The following is a 23,647-nucleotide window of genomic DNA, read 5'->3' as shown; positions in this document are numbered from 1 at the left end:
TAATTTCATTTCCTAAGCATCAACTTGAATTTCAAAATTCTACTCAATTTTTATATTCCTATTTATATTTCAAAATTGTGAATACTTTTTAAATCAAAATTATTACAAGGAGTATTACCCTAAAGTCTAAATCCCAAACCTTAAACTATTAGACCCTAGACCCTAGACCCTAAGCCCTATACCCTAGATTCTAGACCCTAGACCCTAGACCCTAAGTCCTATACCCTAGATTCTAGACAATAAACCCTAGACCCTAGACCCTACATCATAAATGTTGGGAAACATGGTCAAGGAAAGAGAGTGAAATCCAGGAGATGTAACACAAAAAAAGAGGCAAGTAAATGGGATATGATTGAGTGATCATAATGAAAGCTACATGCCACTTTCATAGGTAGGGCAGCCTCATCTTCTACATCACAGGTAAGGTCATGGGAGGAGCTCACATGTGATGTCAATACTAATATCTTATTTAAGACTTGGTCAACTTGAACAAGTGGTCCACTTGCACAAGTGGGACAAGGACTATTCACACCCTCAAGACTCAAGTGAGGGACATAGGCTTCAATATACAATAACAAACCATAGATCATAAACACTAAACCCTAAACTCTAGGCCCCCTACATCAGAAACCTTATACCCTAAACCCTAAATCCTAAAACCTTGATCCTAATCTCTAAACCCTAGACTTTAGACCCTAGACTCTAAACTTTAGGCCCTTAACCCCAAACCATAAACCCTAAAACCTAGACTCTAAACTCTGGGCCCTAGAACCTAAATAACCCCATCCAAACCTTAAGTTGGAAGCAATAATTAGTAAAATATCTTGATTTGAATAATAGGTTTTGTTGCACCCAACTGTTGCTTGAGCAATAGGTTGGGGAAAGTCTCGACCTATTGTTCAAGCAAAAGGTTTGGGTGCATCACAGCCTATAGTAATCAGTTATATTGCACCCCAACTTGTTGTTGAAGCAATAGGTTGGAGATCCCCAACCTATTGCACAAGTTGGGGTGTAACACAACTGATTGCTCACAATCGACAAAATCTCTTAATTCAAGCGAGAGGTTGTGATGCACCCCAACTTGTTGGGGTACTCAAGCAATAGGTTGGGGTATGATTGCTCACATAAAAGTAATCTCTTGATCCACAACCCCAACTCTATTGCTTCAGCAACAAGTTGGTTTGCAAGAGGTTGTGGTGCATCACAACCTCTTACTTGAGTCAAGAGATTTTGTGGATTTGAGCGCTTGGCCGTGTTGCACCCCAACCTATTGTGTAAGCAATAAGTTGGAACTTTCCCCAATGTATTGCTCAAGCAAGATGTTGCGTGCAACAAAACCTATTGCTCAAATCAAGATATTTTAGGGTGCAACAAAATCCATTGCTTTCAATTTAGGGTCTATCTAGGGCTTAGATTTAGGATTTTGCTAGGGTTTAGGGTTCAAATTAAGATCTAGGGTTAAGGTTTTAATATCTAAGGTTTAGCTTCTAATATCTAGGGTTTAGGGTCTATTGTTTAATGTTCAACTACTAGGATTTAAGATTAGCATTTAGGGTTATAATTTGGGGTTTAAGATATAGGATTTAGGGTTCAAGATTTAAGGATATGCATGGTTTTCGAGCAAAAACCTACAAACAAAAAAGTCAGAGGCGATAGTTTTTGACACCGAACATGCTATTATATTTCTCAAAGAAATATACAATTCTTTCTTAATTCCTCAAACATCATCTATATATGAAACAAATAGTGAACACTTTATAAACTCTTATAAATCCCTCCCTACCTACTCTCTTTTGAGTATTATGATAATTCAATGGATTTAGAAGAGTTTCACTTAGCTTTAGCAATTCCATATTTGAAGTATTGAGATGCTCTCATGTAAGAATGTACACCGTATTCCTTGGATGATGAGGAAAGAGAGATTGAAAACCCTCATACACTTGAACCCATTATAATCAATCATAAATTCACCTCTACGATATTATCAAATATGGTACAAAAAGAGAGGGATTTTCAAAATATTCCTAATTCACCAAACCTAAGTACTTTTAAGGAACTGTAGTCCCTATTGAAGTCTTTCCTACAATGATATGAATTATTAAGAAGTTATGTCTCTCATATACATCTTGAAATTCCCAATTTATCTCTCATATACCTCTCAAGATTATAATTTAAATCCCACCATTGCATAGATCAATTTTTTTTTAGCATTTTTCCTTTTTACAACTCAGGGGATTCTACTTAAAAAATGGAAACCCCAAAGATTTGATACCTAGGATTTAGAAATTTAGGATTAGGATTTAGGATCTACGGTCTTCGATATAGGGTTTAAGATTTAAGATCTAGGGTATAGGGTCTAGGATTTAAGGTATAAGATTTAGGAATCAGGATTTAAGGCCTAGAGTTTAGGGCCTAGGGTTTAGGATGTAGGGTTTAGGGTTTATGATCCAAGTTTTGGAGTATAGGGTCTAAGATATAGGGTTTAGGGTCTAGAGTTTAAGATTTGGGGTTTGACAATTTTCTCTTTTCTTGGTTTGATCCAAAATTGAGGGTTTCTAGGGTTAAATATTAGACATAACTGTGTTCTTCAAGGGTTTTCTTACTTCCTTTGACAAGTTCATTAGGACTTAACGATAAGACCCTACAGACTTGGATTGAAATTCATGGTTAATGGGATAGCCATTGGCAATCAAAGATATCAGTGGATTAACTTGATTATCAGATGGTACATATTGGAGCATTTGGGCAAAGGTGAAAGACAAAGTGGTTGAAAAAATTCATGGAAATGGCTATAATCTTAAATGGCAAGAAAGAACTAGAATTGTAGCATTGAAGCAAATCACCATGCATTGCCACATCCTCATCTTCACCAAAACAATGTTGGATGGATGTGTAGAATGCCAACATCATCTTCCTTTAGGAATGACAAAGAAGATTATGCTAGAAAGTGTTAATAAAACTTTACAAGACAGAGAAGACAGCATACTTTCAAGGTCAACCTTGTGTAAAATTTGACGTAACAATTTTGTAACATCGAGACATGTGATGAATTGAAAGATTCCTTTGGACTTTGTAAATGCAAGCACCTTTTAGGAATACATATGAAATGGTGAGAAATGGAGTCGGTGAGAGGGGGCATCCTTGCTTCACTCTGATACCCAATTTGATATACCTCATGGGGCACATTCTCCCCCTCGAACGAACTCATATAGGCTCATCACCCCCCAAATCATTCTCTTGAGAGCTGTATCTCCTATAGTCTTCTGATCAAGTAGGATTGCGGAACAATGTGAAAAGACTTTCGAAAGTCTACAAAGTAAGCAAAGAATTTTTGACACCTGGATTTTGCCTCCTCAATGATAGCCTGCAATGTGAAAATGTGATCTAGGGTGGATTGTTGTCTCCGGAAACCTGCCTGCCCAAGAGCCTGCTGCTACTAATGGCCCGCTCTAGTATCGATCCATATATCTTGGCCAGAGTATGTCCAATCATGAGGGTACGGTAGTTCCCAGTGTCCATGGGATATTGCTAGAATGTTGTATCTTATTGGAGGGAGGAAGCTATTTCAAATATTAGTAAGTCCATGTGCATCACCATTGATTGCATGGATCAAAACACAACAACATTGCCAAGGTATAGAAACACTCCACCTCCATTGGAGAGTAAATGTGGACTCAAAACACACTTGTGTGTAAAGTATTAGTACGTAGATACCAAATCTTTTGCCATGTATTAATTGATAGCTTGCATGATACTAAAGGTCCAAGATGCATGTGGATGTTTGCCTTGCATCTTGCATATACAAGCTAATAACTATTGGAGAGAAAATAAGAATAGATACATATTTGATGTGTGCTCTATACTACTTGGTTTGATAATATTTGAAGAATTAAAAATTGCTTTTCTTCTTATCGTCCATACACATGAAGATAGATCAAATATTTAGTGTTATCTTTGGAGAGTTAAAGTCAAGGGATTTTTTGACTACGGAGGATAAGTTAGGTCAAATTGGGAAAAATTTTTGAGGTTCTTGAAAGGAAGAATCAGAAGTGGCTATCTTAGAGAGGATGGTAGATTGGAGAGCATTCATAGAGCCACATTTAAAACAAGGAGACGATGCACTAATAGGTCACACAAATCCACACTACTTCTAGGTTAGCATGCATGACAATACTCCAATGATGCAATGGAAGCACTACTCAATGGATGGAGAGCATTTATGGAGTATGCTTTATGATTTATTAAAATGAATAATTCCATTGGAGGAAACTACATTTGTCCTCACAAAAGACAAAGCACTTGACATAGACAAAATGAAAGGCTTGCAAGCCTTTATTTCACATGTTGAGAATATGATGCAAAATAATAATGAGTAGTCCAGTAAAATTTTTGAGATAATCAAGTCAAATGACACACATGTCAAATATGTAAAGTGATAAGAAAAATTAATAAACATTGAATACTCTGAAATTTCTTGGATGGAATGAGATGAGTCATGAGAATCTAAATTAGATGGAAATACAATGACAAATTTGGAAGAACCTGAGCAATGCCTTTTGTCCCGAAGATATTGTGGTAGGAAGAGGTGACAAGCCCTTACTAGAGTTTGTACCATTTGATGAAGTTCAAGAGGGTATTTTTGTTGCAGTTTGGACATTTGATCCAAAATTAGCATTGGATTACCAAGGTGGCCCAATTTGGTCATGGTAAAGGTTACTCTAATAGCAAGGAATGACAAGGAGAGAATCCCCACAACATTCACACCTTTATGGTATGAAACAAAACTGCCAAAAAGTCTCCCAAAAAAATATCCAATGAACTAGCTGTATGAGGGTTACTTGCAAAAGAAATGTGAATCGGTTCCAAACACACAGGGTTTGTGGAAGTGAGTAGCATTATTCATTGCTGGAAATTGAGGACTCAAAGTCATAAAAAGAAGCATGGATATGATGTTGAAAAATGGGATTATAATCCTTGATAGTAGCCATGCACATATTAAATATTACTTGGGTAGACTTGACTTATCACATGAAAATTCAATACCAAAATTTGATGACTCTGAATGAGATTTAGAAGGATAGGATAACATATTCTATGCCTTGTTCCAAACAAATGGCGCATCTTTAAAGCACTAATATATTATTCAATCAAATCGTTGCCTTGAAAGACAATCGCTTCCTGAATTAATATTTTGTAAGTCATTCTCCAAGCAGACCAAATTAATTGCATTAATGTTCTTTTCTTCAAAAAGATTACTTCATTAAGTATGAATGAAAACCACAAGAGCAAGCTCAAATGCGGGAGTACATCATGCCATGCATGAGGAAAAAAACCAGCTCAGAGCGAGCTAACAAAAATCCAAGGTGGAGGTTGAAAGTGCCACCTCAATCATGAAGGAGACTCAAAAAAGAAAGGACATCCTCTCCAAACTCTAAAAAAAGTACCTCTCCTAGTAGTAGCTGCTTTGGAGGATCCTTGCATTTTTGGCCACCAATTTGTGTATAGTATCCCTCCATATACTAGCCATAGACTGGGAGGGGTGAACTTAGGAACCCTCCGTACATCTAGCCCTCCAAATATGCCAAGCTGCAATGCTAGCCATAATCTCCCATGATGTGTCCACCGAGGCATGAGCAACTTTGAAAGGAGTGAAGGGAACATCCTAGAGAGAACAAGACTCCATAGAGTGTCATCATATAATGAAGGCTAAGTTTGAGTCATGTCCCTCGAAAAACACTTTCAATCTGATTAATGTTCCACTAAGTAGCCTTTGCAAATTTCGTATAGATATTCTTGTTGCATGTCATTTTAGCAATAGATTCTCTATCACTGCATGTCCTCAAACACTTATGGGACTCATCATCCACACTTTCCAAATTTGGCTCGCTTTCCAATGGCCTGCTGCCCTTGGCCTTACAACTAGACTCTTTCCTTCACAATGGTTTGTTACTCCATTGGTGCAACATTTTTGAATTGGTGACTTCAATTATTTTCCTTCAAAATTACTGAGACTTTTCAATCTTCGTCGTTCTTCCTAGATGCTTGGCTGGACTTGTGGAGAGTAAAGGTTAAGAAGAATGGTAACCTGAACCATTGACATCAAAACCATTAATTAGGCAGCTTTGAATTTGAACATAGGTATCCAATGGATTATCTTAGTCTATAAAAGCAACCATATGTGAAATTTAAATTTGAACATGGGTAATGCATTATCTTGTTTGTAAAAGCAACAATGTGAATGATGCATAGTATGTTGAGATATCGAGCTCCACTAGTGATATGCTAGGGTGACCGTTGTGCATTTATGTCACCGACTTGTTAGCTGCAGATGCGGATGGTACACCGCCCATGAATAATAGCTAGATGATAGCTATCTTTATGTACTCTAGTTAGCGGCTCAGTTAGTATGCCACCTAGGTTAGCTGAGTTTGGTTTGAGACCCACTATGTATAGCGTTCACCTATACATTGTACTTAGAGAGAGTTCTTTTGGCTTTCACAACTAAGAAGAGAAAAACTAATTTCAGCCTCCACCTTTGTGTGTATTCCCCCATTGTGTATGTGAGAAAGCCGCAAGTGAGACTCCTTCCTTCTCTCCCACTCTCTTCACATGGTAAGGAGCTCAAGGATTAGTGTTGCTTTCGTTTTTCGAGTTTGAGAGCAAATCTCTGCAGGTAGCATAGCCAAAAAGTGTAAGAGTGCACTGTCTCAAATTGGGACGCCCTTCACAGTGTGGCAAGAGGGTAGTATATGCTGTGGGCAAGGGCAAAGCCCTTGGTGACATTATTTTTTTGATTCGAGGCCATTTCGGGGCCAGTTTTACTGGCAGAAATTTTATGCAGGCACTCAGAAAAGCACCTTGTTTTTGCTGTGCGACCACTATTCTGTAGGTCAGTGAAAAGTTACCGCAAAAATTGCATCGTATGCCTGTGCACAGAGATATTGGGAGTGACAGAATCATTCTTATTGCCTGTTGATGTAAAATCGTCACTAGGAAGTGACTGTGTGGTCAAATACCAGTTTCGTCAGTTTTGCAGATTTGCCCTTGTGAGACAGAAGTTTTGTTTTTTGTAGTGATAGAATATTTTGTAGTGTTTTGTAATGGCGTCTGATGCTCTTTCATCGATAGTCACTGAAAAGCTTGACAAGAACAACTTCCAAGCATGGAAGTTTAGAATGACGAATTTCCTTAAGGGAAAAGGCTATTGGGAGTTCATTACTGGAGCTGAACAAGAACCAGTTATTCCTAATGTTCCCAATCAACAAGAGTTGCAGGCATTTAAAGGATGGCATGAGAGAGCCAGAAAAGTTATGTACTGGCTGTCTATCAGTATTTCAAATTCTATGATTGTGCATATTCATGATGCAAGCACGCCGAAGAAGGCGTGGCACCCTTACAACCTTTACAATTAGTGAGGGAGGTGCAACGAGCCATGAAGGAGGGGAGAGATGTAACCCCTATAAGTTCAATCAATGAGAGTAGAGAAATAATCCAGCATGCTACAATGTATTTTGAAGATGACATTTGGATCACGTTGCATCGAGGGGTGGTAGTAGTTATAATAGGCATGGTGAAGGTGAAGGGAAGGTGATTGGGTGAGCAGTGGAGCGGATGAGCAAGGGAGAAGATGAGTGATGAGAGTTGGAGAAGGGAGTGTGGAGCAAGTAGAGCAAGGGTGGGCCGCGAGGAGAGTGTGTGGAGCAAAGTAGCAGAGCGTGTGGAGCAAAGAAGCAGAGCATGTGGAGGATGAGAGCAATGTAGCAAAATGCCAAATGCCATGGGTCTTATATATTATAATTTTTGAGCCATCGTGGTAGCTAGAGGTAGATTGGAGGGTTGGTGTTCCATCCATATTAATTGTAGGGCACCACGGTGGCTAGTAATTAGCTGCTAGCTCGGTGGAATGTTAGGCACTGCACTATCCCAGACAGGCAATGACAATTAATTATGATGTGACTGGTAATCATGAAGTAGACTCTCAGTGGTAGTAATTGGCAGGTGAGTGATTGCAAGCCACTGCGGTGGATGATAATTAACTACCAACCCAGTGGAATTTTAGCCATGACAGATGTGGTTGATGAGAGTCAACACTATGGGGCAATAATTATCACAAACATAAATCATGAAGCCTAATCACCTCTAATCACTCATCACCATGCACTGTATACTCTACTGGGATGCAAGACTGATGACTGGTAATTTACTGCACTCATAGTAATCATGCATGCAAGTCCAGTGGTGGTAACTGGTAGGTGAGTAATTGAGGGCCACTGCGGTGGTTGGTAATTAAACTGCCAGCCTGGTGGAATCTTAGCTACCACAGATGTGGCTGATGAGAGCCACCACCGTCCGGTAGTAATTACCACAAAAGTAAATCATGAAGCCTAATCACCTCTAATCACTCATTACCATGCACTCTACTAAGCATGCAAGACCGGTGATTGGTATTTTATTGCACTTGTAATAATCATGCATGCAAGCCTGGTGGTGGTAGCTGGAAGGTGAGTAATTGCAGTGGCTGGTGATAGAAGATGGCAGTAATTACCCCATACATAAATCATTAAGCCTAATCACATCTAATCACTCATTACCATGCAAGGTAGTACTGCCGCCTTGAATTAATCAAAATTCGAGCCAACCACCACGGTGGCTCTCACCTTGATAGTTCCTTGTATTCGAGCTACAAACTTAAGCTCACTATTCCATTCCCTTCACTGTTTCATCTTCTATCCCTCTCAACTGTTTCTTTCTCCCTTACACTCGGACTGCAAACTTAAGCCTCCACTATTCCATTATGTTCATTGTTTTGTCTTCTATCCATCTCTATAGTTTCTTCCTCCCTTGCACTCTTCATGCAACTTCTATCCCCTCTCATAATGGATCCCCCTGGACAACTGAGCTCCAAAACATGTCTACAGAGTTTGAAAGCTCCTCACATGATCTTTCCTCCCCCCCTGCATAGTCCGAGAGCTCCTCACACAATCTTTCCTCCCCCTTTGTAGCATAGTACGAGAGCCTCTCCTCCCCTGTGACATCTGGGAGCTCCTCACTCACTCTTTAAAAGACCAATTTGGATGCTCTCAGCAACTTCACCAAGTCGGTACAGGAGGTGAATGTGAAGGAGGTACAAATAGTCTCTCAAGGTTAGCAGATAACCATCACTGAAAGCATGATTGAAAATGCACCACTAGGCATTCCTAGAGGCAATTTGCAAGCACACTTCTTGGAGAAGCAGTGGAAGAGACAGGATATTCTAGATGTAAACCCCAACACTTAGATTAGTAAAGATGGTGGAGTCAAGCTTTCTAGCTTGCCAACAAACCTCCAAGATGCGTTGAAGAAGACAATGCACTTCTTTCTTGATGTGAGAGGAATTGTGAAGTTCTAGCAGGTTCAAGCAATCGTAGAACAACTAAAAGGACGTGATGTCTCTTTCTCAAGGGCGATCTCCAAGAGCGCGATAAGCAACCTGAAGAATTGTGTGGAAGGCAAATCCAAATTGTCATCTCAATCAATTGGAGGGATTATTGAGCAATACTATAAGAAGATGCCTCAGAAGGTGACTTTTTCACAAGAGAGAGCCACTGATGCAGCAGAGGCAGTGCAACTTGAGAAAATTATCAGGGAGGGTGTAGAAGCCAAGGTAGAGGAGGCAGAAGCGAGGGCCTTGCAGGCATGAGAGCAAGCTGAAGTTGCTGCAAAAATGGTGGACATGGAAAGGCATAGAAGAGAAGAAACAGAGAAGAGCATCAAGGAGCTCCAAGATAGGTCTGCAGAAGTTAGAACTGATGGAGACATCGTGGACAAGGAGCTAGCAATGATGCAAAAGTATCTTGAAGACTAGAGAGCCGAAAAGGACGCTCTTTACAAATGGTTCCTGCAACATGCAGAGCACATTGAACATTGAAAAAGACCAGATGATGGAGCTGAAAAGGGAGAATGCAGAAAGTAGAGCAGTGATGCGGGAGCTGCAAGAGAGCTTCAAGGCCAAGAAGGATGGGGCAAAGAGCAGCCACGGTGGAGAACACAATGAGGTAGCTCTCCAAGCTAGGAAGAATGTAGAGAGCAGCCATGGTGGAGCAAGTTGTAGTAGCCACAATGGGGGTTGTTATCTAGAAACATTGGTGGAAGTTCAAATATTAAGCTACAAGACCTGTAGCAACAAGATTACGATAGGGTTGTGCATGAGCTTGCAGTGGCTTTCAAAATTTTTTAAAAGTAGTCCATCATTGTGATAGATTTCCAAACTAGAGTGGAAGTCTTGGAAACAGCCTATGTTAATGTTTTTGAGAAATTTAAGCAGCTTCAAGAGACACAAAGGGAATTAGATGAGGTTGTGGCATGGAGTGAGTAAAGAGTGGAGGAGATGAAGGAGAACATCTGTAGCCTTAGGATGAGAAAGGAAGAAATCAAGAAGCAACTTCATCATGTACAAAGCAAGACTATGGTATTTACTGCCGCAATAGTTAAATAGGATGCCAATTTTGTTATGTAGCAGGGTCCAAAATGCATGGTCTGCCATACCCCCATCATAGATGACTGCATGATTGGATGGCTTACGTGCTACCACCCTGTGCATATTTTTTGCTTTGGGATGTTTGTGCATGTAAGATCTGTACGTAGAGAATGTTATTTTCCATTGCCCAGGTCATGGACAAATCAAATGTGCCTACCTGTTACAGTTATCTATGACGAGAAAGTAGATGATACAACTTAATTTGCCATTTGGGCAAATTTTGCAAAAGATAAGGAGCTTGAATTGAAGAAGGGCAATGACTATGAGGAAAAGGAGCCTGAAGGGAGGAATTAGCCCCCTTCAGGAAAGGAGCAAGAAGGGCTGAATCTACAATTAGGAAGCTCAAATCAAGGAAAGAGAAAGTGACATGAAGGGAGGGGCCATGCCTATGAAGGAAGGAACCAGCCCCCTTTATGAAAGGAGCAAGGAAAGGAGCAAGAAGGGCCAAGCCTACAATTAGGGAGCTCAAAAAGGCAACCTACTCAAAGCAATGTGGAACCAGCCCCCTGAAGGAAAGGAGTCTTTGAGATGTAATCTATGTAATCTACTGAATTATTAATGTTCTCCAGAGTTTACTCGAGCAATGTATTTGTTTTAGGATAAAACTTTGCAACAATGCGATTCATTCTAATATAATAGCATTGATTGGTTGCAGCTCCGATGTTGGTTGCACAGTAGGATACTAACTACCATGAGCGTGATGGTTTGCTTCTATTATTACAAGGATACCACCACTAGCACAGTGGTTGGTCATCGTCGCCAGCACAGTGGTTTGCTGCACACTAGGAATATAAATGCCACTAGCACGGTGGTTTGGTTCTGTTATTATTATTACAAGACAAGATGAATGGCATAAAATTCATTCAGTTAGGAATTGCGGATTTGTGGATTAGTCATGGGATTTCATATTTCTCAAGGTAAATGCAGTTGTTAAGATATATATATACATATAGTAATATAGTATGTATATATATGCAATATTATAATATTTTCAAAGTGACGGAAGTGATGTTTTCTCACCTATGTGACTAGATAGTGTCCTTTGACAGGCCAAGGACCATAATGTGAGATGAAAGGTTTCGATTAAATGAAATTGAAGATTTGAAATAAAGTGGTTGGATAATGCTAATGAAAGAGGAAGAGATGTCGCTATGATGATGGTAGCACTTATTATGGTAGGAGAATGCTCTGAGTCTGGAAAATGTCAAGACAGGACAAGGACTGTAATGTCAGACCTGATTATTTACATATTTATATATGTCTGTATATATCCAATTTTATAGACGAAGGATTTAAGTGATGTTGTACAAAGCTCCAAAGTGATTGAAGTGATCCTTTGATAGAACAAGAACCATAATGTCAAACGAAATATTTTGAATATCTATATACATCTATATGTCTATATATTGTATAAAGATTGCTAAAATTTTCATGCTCTTTGATACAAACTAGTGAAGGAACAACAAAGGAACATAGATGGAAAGCCACGGTAGCAATGACATTGCTTCAGCCTATTGTCCTACACAGAAGATGAAGCCATTTTGCAATGGGTCCCTCAGTAACCCAGGATTTTCGTACAAGAGATTGATCAGTTGGAGGAGGTACTTAGTGTTCCACAACATCGACCCATTTAAAAGATGGACCAATTGCAGGAGGAAATGTGGGAAGGCCTTCAATACTATACGAACCCATAGTTTACGAAGTACATTGCTCAAGGCTCCCACTAGATGCTCTATGTCATGCCACTATCTTGAAATCCTTGTGTGAATATAAAGTTCTTCAGAAATGGCACACTTGATATCTTGAAGCTTTGGCTACTCTGTTTTTTTGTTTTCACCCATCCTTTCTTTTTTTTGTTTTGACTTCAATCTCAGAACTAGAAACCAATTCAAAATGTATAAGAGTAAATATTGGATATATATTAATCGGCTTTTTTTTTGTATTCACCCGTCTTTTTTTTTGTTGCAAGTCGACTTCAACCTCACAACCACTTTTTCACTCATCCTTTTTTTTGTTTTGACTTCAACCTGAGAACCAATTCAAAATGTATAAGATTAAATCTTGGATTATATTACTCGGGTTTTTTTTAGGGGCTGATCACCTCTCTAATATAGGATAAGTGGTCACCAAGGCGGTGGTCGGTTGCACACTAGGATATTAACTAGCACTAGCATTGTGGTTTGCTTCTATTATTACTTGTATTATTCTACTCACACATTATCTTTACATATCTTTGCTAGCGTTCCAACACGCTGACAGAGAAGACTGTCCACCTCAACTGAATGAGTTCACATAGATTCTTGTGACACCGTCTTGGTAATTAGCTGATAATTAACTGTGGTGATTACCTACACTCTACTAAGCATGCAAGCCCGATGGTTAGTAATCAACTACACTCTACAAAGCATGCAAGCCTGATGATTGGTAATTAACTACACTCTACTGATCATGCAAGCCCGATGGTGGTAACTAGTAGGTGAGTAATTGTAGGTCCTCACATAGATTCTTGTGACATCAACCCATGTATTTGTGATTCTTTTTGTAACTTCCATGTATGGAAGTCATTACTTGCACATTATCTTTGCATATCTTTGCTAGAGTTCCAACACGCTAATAGAGAAGACTACCCAGCTTAGCCGAATGATGAGAGGTGGACATGTCAGGTTGTATGAAAGAAGAATGAGAAGGCCAGGCTCAATGAACTCTCTCCCTATTTAAGTGCAATGTGTTGGAACACTGAAAGGAGAGAGTAGAGTTGACACAAAATCAGAATACTTGCATATAGAATGAAGAAGAAAGAGGTCCTTAAGTAGGCACCTCATACAAGGTCACTGACATCACTGATGACCTCAAAGCTCCTCAATCATCTCCTCAATCTGCTCCTAGATTCACTCAATCATCCTATGTGGCTTTTTCACCACCTAACTGTGCCTCTAGCACTCACACATAGAAACATAAGGTGTGCCTGAGGCATACACCTTGAGATATCCCAACAAACCCCCCCTCAAGGAAATGCCTCAGGCTATGTCAAGGATACATCTAGTCTCATAGTTTCTCATGCCATCTCATGGTGGTCAAGGATAAATCTATGGCTATGTTCTCATGCTAGCAAGGGTTTCCTTGGGTGTAAGGTAAACAGAAAGGGATACAAACAAACCTTCCAATGGTTATCTCCCCTGCATGTACATGCACACAATGTCTGCAGGAGGTACCATGGAACAAAAACATACACATGGCCTACATCATAAGGTGACCAGAGGTGTTTACAAAACACACAAAACACAATAATTTATTTCATTCATTTTGGAGGACTATCCAGGCTGAGTACCTTGACATAAAAAGAGTGATCTGGAGCATACATAGAGATGATTTAAAATGCATAATCTTCATGGGATGCCTCATCTTGTGGAGGCAAAATATCCATGTCAAGGCAAGGTCTTACCACATGGGCAGTGTCTAGTGCCTTATAAGATGGTACTATGATAGAACAAGTGGATCTGAAAGTCATATCCTTCATGAGAACAATTATCTTGTCATCTCCATAGTTGTGTAGAGAAGCATATCTTAGGTGTCTGACCTTCATCTTTTTGGAGTCAAATAAAAGTTCCATGAGAGGGTAGATCTCTGTAGTTGCTTCCTTTTTGGCAACCATTGTTTTGGCAATCTTCAACAAGGAAGTCAGGTTGGCATTTTCATCCTTTGTAGCATAACAAGACATTGCTTTATGTTTTGGCTTTTCACATATTTTGCATAAGCAAGCCATGAGAGGCTCTAACCCAAGTATTGGGTAGTGTCTTCTCTCTTACAGGGCTTAGAATAACAACTGAAATGCTTCAAAATATAAGCATTTAATGTAGCAAAGTCTTGTGACCAAATTTCAAACAATGATGCTTTCACTTACATGCTTCATAGAAGTGGATGAAATAAACACTTTCCAATCACATCCAAGTCTAGCAAGTCAAAACAAAGCTGAAGCAACACTCGTAGTGAAGTTATTAAAAACTTCAAAAGACCAGAAATGCTAGAGTAGCATTTTATATAGCATCATTTTCAAAAGTATGTCAAAACTGTCAAAACTAGAGAGCTGAACTTGGAGGGCTCATATCACACTCTTCAAAGAAAAAGAAAGAGGGCTTTCTGAGGCAAAAGAAAGCTGGTATACCACAGTAGATCCTCTGGAAAGAAGAGGTGAAAATATGCGTCAAGTCGCCTTCACCTTCATGAACAAAGTCGACTGGTTTTTCTCTGTTTTCTCCTTCAATATGCCGCCATTGCTGCTCAGATTTCAGCACAAGGTAGCTCTAGTATGGAGAAGCTTTTGCCCTGGAAGGAATTAGGAAAAGACAGAGCAGGTGCAGAGAACTTGCAGTAGAGGATTTCGACGACTTTTCAGCAATGGCGACGAGCAGCGCGCGAATTTCGTCGATTCCTTCCAGCCCAAAGTTCGCCCCAACCAGAGGGATCTCCAGCAGAAAGGACGTGGGAAATGGTTGAGGATTGAAGGAGAACAAGCTCAAGCAAGATTTTGGGAGAAGAGAGAGAGATGGTGAAGAAGAAGAAGAAGAAGATGATGATGATGTGGCAGAAATGGGCTCAAGGAGGATCAAATGGCTCTGATACCATGTTGGAACACTGAAAGGAGAGAGTAGAGTTGACACAAAATCAGAATACTTGCATATAGAATGAAGAAGAAAGAGGTCCTTAAGTAGGCACCTCATACAAGGTCACTGACATCACTGATGACCTCAAAGCTCCTCAATCATCTCCTCAATCTGCTCCTAGATTCACTCAATCATCCTATGTGGCTTTTCCACCACCTAACTGTGCTTGTGGGCACCTAACTGTGCCTCTAGCACTCACACATAGAAACATAAGGTGTGCCTGAGGCATACACCTTGAGATATCCCAACACAATGCAGACACAACTAAGAGACCATTATGAAATCTAGCCCCAAAACTCTGTACACCGATCCACCTACTGCAAATCTATTGCATACCCAAAAGACTTTGGAATGCTCATGTTCTATCTAAGAACAATGTTGGATGACCTCCTCACAAAACCAAACCTGGTGAAGAGGAAGGATAATAGCTATAAGGAGGACATGCTTTGAAATTGGCTGTATGAGTTAGAGTCAGCACAGATGATGAATATTAATTTTCCTAGCTATCCTTTTTTCTTCTCCTTTAAGGTACTTGTCAAGCTCATGATGTAGGTTTCTTTTGGTGGACATGATGACGGCACGAAGTTGTATAGAGCACCAATGTAAGGATGAAGAGGACCCCGAGCAAAAGGAGGAGTTACTATGGGCATACAAGTTGGCAGAGGCAAGCAAGTAGTTGATGGTCAGAGTGTGTAATGAGGTCTATGATAGCTCATCAGACTGGCCTAAAGAGCTAGTAGATGCTTGCTATAGAGAGGTTGATAAGATGGTCGAGAGTTTGGAATTTCCCTCAATGCAAAATGTCATTATATTTTTGAAAAAGTAAAAATCTTGCAGGCATTTCTTGCACTTGTGGACTTTCTCGGACTATTTTAGTATAGCACTTTGCAATTAATTTTAGTAAAGGATACCATTTTAGTATAGCACTTTGCAACAAATTTTAGGATAGCATAGTGGTAGTGCAGGATAAGTCGCCAGTGTAGTGGTTGGCTGCACACTAGGATACTAACAACCACCAGTGTGGTGGTTTGCTTCTATTATTACAAGATGAATGGCATACAATTTCTTTATTTAGGATTTGTGGATTCGTTATGGGATTTAATAAAACCAGCATGGTGGTTCTTTGGGATATACTAAAAACAAGCGTGGGGTCTATCATTTGGAATTTACAAAAATAATTACAAATACAAGCACAGTGGTTAGTTTGGGATTTACTAAAAGAAGCGTAGTCTCAAATACATTTTCCATTTACCAAGATAAGTGGAATATTATTTCCTTGCAATGAGACTACATTTTCTTAGTACTATCTTAGTCGTCCTCCTCCACTACTCCAAGACACCCCAAGATGTGCTCATGCGTGTCTAGATCCAATTTGAAGATACTCTTGCCCTTCTTTCATTGTGGCACAGGTTGCATCTAGACCTTAATAGCTCTTACTAGATGAGAGTACAACCAAATGTAAGAAATAATCCTAATCTCATAGTTTTAGTTTTAAATGATGCATTGAGGAATCACACACAACCTCTTCCAAAAGTATTGTATGTCCAATCTAACACCACATCCAGAGAGAATAAGTATTAAGTTGTGTTGGCATACCTTTGCATGCTTGTGGAGAGGCACATACTTTTGAAAGTGAAATTAGGATTCCTTTCGGTGCACCACACACATGAACATGTTGATTAGATGTTTAGCTAGTTCTCAGTAAAGTTGAGAAGAAAAGAAGCATGGGATGGAGATGCAATGATCCGCATTTTATAGGATGCATATGTGCTGTTAAAATTTGTTGTAAACATGGAAAATCAAATGGATTTCAGATGCTTCATGTTTGGTGACAATAAGTGAACCAACCGATGTATTAAGAAGTTAAATCAGCTAAGCTTTCAAACCAATTTTGAATCAAGAATATCTGCATGGGACGAAATTGTTGTGGGGGATGTTCTACTCTACATCACCAACTTGTGTTCCAACCAAATGATTGAAGTTCTTGAAGTGTGGCTCAGAGCATGAGTTGTATGTTGCACTACCACTAAAGAAGAACTACATTGGGAAGGAGAGAAAAATGCATCTTGGAGAAAGAAAGTCTAAAAAAGCTAGGGAAAGGGTTCAAGAAATGTGGAGTGGTAGCATCGAGGACTTAGCGATGGGTATGATGGTCGATGTGTTAGCAACGAATGATCGTAGTGGATTTGCTTTTTGGATTTCTAATGTTGTGAAAGTGGACAAGGAAAGATCAAAGACTAAGTCAATAGAGGTGCATTCAAGGTGATGGATGCTTTCACAGGCCGATATAACCCAAAGCTGGTGGTAACAAGGAAGTGGGGCCAAAATGGAAAGAGGGTGACAAAGAATTGTCCAAGATTTGATACTCTGCAGTTGGATGAGGTAGATATTTTGGTATATTCTTTTGAATTAACACAAGAGAGGCACTTGCCAAAGGGGACACAATACATGATATCCTAGAAAGATTCCAAAGACATTGATGGGATATAGTGGACAAATGGAAGCCAAGACATGCCATGCGAAAAATAGGGTGGCGGCTGAACTTGTCCATGTTGACTCACAAAATGTTCTAGTGGACATCTTGGATGAGAAAGGCACTACAACTTCTACCCCACAAATCTTTGGCTCTAGTGCATATGAAGGTGTATGGTTGGAGGATGTGTACTCTTCTTTGTAGCTTCAATGGCATGTATGTTTGTGAAGTAATGTAATTTGTCGCTTGTTAGGATTTCGAAATGTGCTATGCCATGGTCCTTTTATTTGCATTGGATGGAAAGGATATCTTGTAATGGTTTCAAGAAATTATTATATTTTATGCAATTTTGGTATACCAAAAGAAAGTTGTGATGCCTGTTTTTCCACAAAAAGGTGGTAACAAAATTTTATAAAAGCATGGTCTTTATGTCTTTTTTCAAAAGTCATCATGCAAATTGGCATCTTTTTTTGAAATATGTAAAATTCAAAGAAAAGAAGAGAATCTTTGGAAGATTATCCTAGAGTTCTCTTTTTTAGATGTAGTTCTAGAATTAGATATTACACTGTTCTTTATGTAAAGCTCCCATGGAATCGATTAATTGTTTCAAAGACTCATGGACAACTTTTCAAACTCTCTTGGTGTTATAGCTCTACTACCAATTGTTGGAATTTGATTGTATGCAAGTTGTTCTAATTCCAAATGCAATAAATGCATATGCTTGATTCTCTAAGAAGGTAAAATTCTTATATGTGATGATGCATGAGGAAAATAAGAATCCAAGATTGACAAAAAAGTTCACAACCAAAAACATTTTGGTTAGCTAAGAACTCAAAAACTACTCAACTTTCCTCACTCCGTCTAGATTTTTCACATGTTATAAAGACTTTGAACAACCCAACATAGCTCATGACTTGGAAGAGAAGAGACTCATACAAGCCATCATATTTGTAGAGGTTCAGTGTCACCATGGCATGCCGCCTCACACTATGACACTTCCTCATACACTAAGAGCAAGGTCACCTCGTAGATACCATGCATTGTTCAATCATAGACCAAGCCACCAATCACTACAAGGAGCATTGCCATATATTCAACCATCGATTGGTCCAATTAGAAAATATCCACATGCACCAACCAATGAGATGCCACAAGATTATGCCAACTAGATTGAGGGATCCTTCCAATCACATGTCACAAGGGACTCCCATGAGGGTCACTATCCAATAGATCAACACTATTAGTGCTACCAATTCCAAAGGCTAGAAAACAAAGAAGGTAGCAAGGATTGTAAATGCATATCTTGAGCCTCATCACTGATAGTTTCATTCCTTTGTTGCCAAGAATCTAGCAAACATTTGTTGTCACCCTCGAATCACTACAAGTCATTTACAACTCGTGGAAAAGAGACACTTTTCTTTAATCTCATCAACAAACAATCCTCAACAATGTAATCCACCTCATTCAAATCAACATGAGACTTGAGGGAATGCAAGAGTCATAAATAGGGACAAATGTTTCAAAAAATACAAAGAAACAAAAGAAAGAGGTAAATATAAGGAAAAGAGGATTGATAGAATGAAATAACATGTACTTTGGACATTCAACAACAATTACTTCTAACAACTCTTAGAAAATTTCAATCAATAGATTCAAAATTTGCAGAGATCTAATTCTAGTAGTAGTTGGTGGAAATCCTACAAATACAAGGTACTAGTCTATGTATAAGGAGAAAATGTAGTCATCAACCCAAAGCTGATTGTTTGTGTTGAGTAGCAACTAAGATCTATTTATAATAACCTTTAGCAAAAGATAATAATTGATAGATTTCATAGGATAGGCATAGCCAAAACGTTCTTTAGAAAAGATTTAGACATACTTGCAAAATCATATGAAAGAGAGAGAGAGAGAGAGAGAGAGAGAGAGAGGTCTTGTGAAATGACTATATGCCCACAAAAAAAGTAAAAGGACTCTATGCTTAGTTTTGTGTAATGAAGGACAAATTTTACATAAGGAACTTGGATTTACACACCAAGTGTATTTTGAGGCTAGAGAGAGAAAGCCTAGTCCTAGTGAGACTAGAGCTCAAATACATGATTGTTTGCATTTTTATCCAATGAATGATTCATTTTATAGCAATACCTTTAATGAAAACACCACCTATTTATGGAGTATAGAGAGAGAAAGACTAATTCTACTGAGGAGCTATAACTAGAGTTTGTGACCATTCTAGCTACTTTTGACATATCAAACGAGCTCCAAATTGAGTTTTTCCTATTTCAAGATGATGTAAGACATCAGGACATAGCGTAGAGTTTAGAACCTAGAGAGAGAGAAATAGTTCTAGAGAGATAATATGAGGGTTCATGCATAAATACCCCATAAACCCTTGAATGAGGGAGAGTACACAAAAACACAAGAAAGTAGTTCTAGAGGGAGAGAGTAAGAGGGATCATGCTCTATCTTGCAGTCTCCCAAATTCTACTCTCTAGCAAGGAATATAATGAGAAATTATTGGAAAGGAAGATAGATGGAACATAAATAATGGCTTTGGCACAATGAAATTGAACATAAGGACATGTATGCAAACACCCTACCTTGTAACGATTCATACCAAAGGTGGTATCCATTGTAACGAGACCATTGTGTCCATACATGTTGAGCTTCTCCAATTGCCATGAGGTTTGAATGCCCAAACTAAAAGGTAAACATAAAATCAAAGCAATGAAAATGATGAAATACTGATTGTATGCCTACATCATTTTGGCAAGGAGAGGCTACTGCACTTAGATAGATATGACAAATGCTTACATTTACCTTCTATTCTTTTTTTAAACTCTATTAAGAGAAATATGTCTTCTTATAAAATTGTTCATAGCTACGATTCACAATTTGCCACTTTACTAAATTTCATAGAATTATAAGACTTCCATATAAAGAACATACATTGCTTCTTCACATCATTCGCTTACACCAAACTTGTGTCAATATATATCTACATGAATCATTCCCTTAAGCTTGATGCTTCCACATATGTGCTAAGGGGAAGTGGTGTTAAGAGAAGTGGTGCTAAAAAGAAGTCACAATCAAGAGCTCTTGAGTGTTCAAGAGCTCAAGCACTCAAGGTCTGATGGCAATTATGCGCTCAAATGATAACCTACTACAACGGTGCATTGAGAGACAACAATCAATAAAACTATTCCAAATAGCATTCAAACTATTCCAAAGATCAATGAAAATTAGGTCCAACCCATAGATCCTTGTTGCCATTGATCGGCTTCTAACACTTTGGTATCTTATATTACTATATCTTAAGGAGAGAAATCCTAAATTTGCCACGTGGAGAATTGTGGAGATTTGGAAAGACAAGGAGAGAGGTTTGCCGGAGGTTCGGAGGAGCTTAGAGGAGGTTTGGAAGAGCACAAGAGGCTACCTGTTGCACCAAGTTGGATCGTGCACGATGATGACATGTGGTGACCATGGGAGCAGAGGCATAGTGAGGGGATAGAAGTGCAATCAGGGAGAAGTAAATGTTGGCAGAGTGGGGGGCGACATGGCACAGTGCCATTCATTGTCTATACTATCACTTCAGCTTGAAGAGTGTCACCATGTGTCAATCCTTCAATGCAAATCTGCTGCACTCGGTGGCCAAGTCTACTCAGTCTCAATCCACACAAATTGACCGTGACACCTGGACATGGTAGCTTAGTTGGCCCACCACATGGTGTAGTGCTATTCACCATTTGCTACCATGCCAGCTTGAAGAGTGTTTCCATGTGTCAATTCTTCAATATAAGTCTACCATGCGCAATGGGCAGTCTACTCAGTCTCTCCATGCAGTCTGGCCATGACACATGGGCATGCCCAGTCTGATTGCAACACATAGAGATGACCAGAGGGTACTCACAAATTATGTGCTAACATGGCACATCACAGGGCAATGCAACATGATGATGGGGCATCGCCCCAACTTCCATGTCATTGAGAGCCACCGGTTGAGCCACACCTGGGACTGCAGCATCACACCCAAGAATTCTGGGTGGGACAGATGCGACACGTCTTGCAAAATGTGCAAACCAGACTGAGTCACTTGTGACACATGGCAAAGTGCGCAGGAGTATGGTGGCAGCGGGGGGACACACCCACTCAAGGAATAGGCACATGCACAGGCTCAAGGAGGAAAAGAGGTCTTTTTTGGGGGGGGGATCTAGGAGAGAGATAAGGGGTGGGGGGGGGTGGGGGGGGGAGGGAGAGGGAGAGGGAGAGGGAGAGTGAGCGAGCGAGCGAGAGAGAGAGAGAGAGAGAGAGAGAGAGAGAGAGAGAGAGAGAGAGAGAGAGAGAGAGAGAGAGCAGGAATGCAGAGCAAGAGCAAGAGGCAAGGGGAATAAAAGAGTTTCAACCAAATGATTGAACTTTTGTTGCTGCCTTCAATTCTTACATTAGCCTCATAGTGTTATGAGGTATTTGTTAGAACCATTTTGCTAAATATGTATGCAAAATGTGGGGATGCACACTATGTCTTTGCAATTTCCCAGATATGCTAGGAAGGTGTTATAGAAAATTATAGAGCTTTTGTTAGTGCATTGATGGCTTGCAAGTTAACATCAAAAGTGTTACAAGATGTCATTTTGGCACATGCATTCCAACCTGATTTGGATTGAAATAGTGTATGAACTATTACTTACTACTGTAAAAGAACAATGATTTATATCACAAGAGTTACCATCTTCAAAGCATTCATGATTTCATTTTTCCTATAGCACATTGAATACCAAAATTTCTACATTCTTTTACATCAACTGCAAACAATTGATGTTGGAGGAGGTTTGGAAGAGCACAAGAGGCTATCTGTTACACCAAGTTGGATCGTGCACGATGATGACATGTGGTGAGCATGGGAGCAGAGGCGTAGTGAGGGGATAGAAGTGCAATCAGGGAGAAGTAAATGTTGGCAGAGTGGGGGGCGACATGGCACAGTGCCATTCATTGTCTATACTATCGCATCAACTTGAAGAGTGTCACCACGTGTCAATCCTTCAATGCAAGTCTCCTACACTCGGTGGCCAATTCTACTCGGTCTCAATCCATGCAAATTGACCGTGACACTTGGACATGGTAGCTTAGTTGGCCCACCACATGGTGTAGTGCTATTCACCATCTGCTACCATGCCAGCTTGAAGAGTGTTGCCATGTGTCAATTCTTTAATACAAGTCTACCACGCACAATGGGTACTCTACTCAGTCTCTCCATGCAGTCTGGCCATGACGCATGGGCATGACCAGTCTGATTGCAACACATAGAGATGACCAGAGGGTACTCACAAATCATGTGCTAAAATGGCACATCACAGGGCAATGCAACATGATGATGGGGCATCGTCCCAACTTCCATGTCGTTGAGAGCCACCGGCTGAGCCACACCTAGGACTGTAGCATCACACCCAAGAATTTTGGGTGGCACAGATGCGACACATGGTGCAAAATGTGCAAACCAGACTGAGTCACTTGTGACACATGGCAAAGTGCACAAGAGTATGGCAGCAGCGGGGGGGACACACCCACTCAGGGAATAGGCACATGCACAGGATCAAGGAGGAAAAGAGGTCTTTTTTGGGGGGGGATCTAGGAGAGAGATAAGAGAGAGAGAGAGAGAGAGAGAGAGAGAGAGAGAGAGAAAGAGGGGGGGTGGGGGGGGGGAGGGAGAGGGAGAGAGAGAGAGAGAGAGAGAGAGAGAGAGAGAGAGAGAGAGAGAGAGAGAGCAGGAATGCAGAGCAAGAGCAAGAGGCAAGGGGAATAAAAGAGTTTCAACCAAATGATTGAACTTTTGTTGATGCCTTCAATTCTTACATCAAGCAAAGAAGCAACATCCTAGCCACCTTCATCCCATATGTTTGTAAATCAAACCTGACCATCTGAGAGTAGCTATGAAAGCACCCATGGGAGGTATTGACATGTAAAAACCACACTTGACCACCTTAAGTAGCAATGCAAGCACTA

This window comes from Dipteris shenzhenensis, chromosome 27 (assembly GCF_047967505.1).
Source record: "Dipteris shenzhenensis isolate YYH24624 ecotype China chromosome 27, Dip_SZ_1.0, whole genome shotgun sequence".
In the NCBI taxonomy this organism is placed as follows: Eukaryota; Viridiplantae; Streptophyta; class Polypodiopsida; order Gleicheniales; family Dipteridaceae; genus Dipteris; species Dipteris shenzhenensis.
This window is presented reverse-complemented; position numbering follows the sequence as displayed.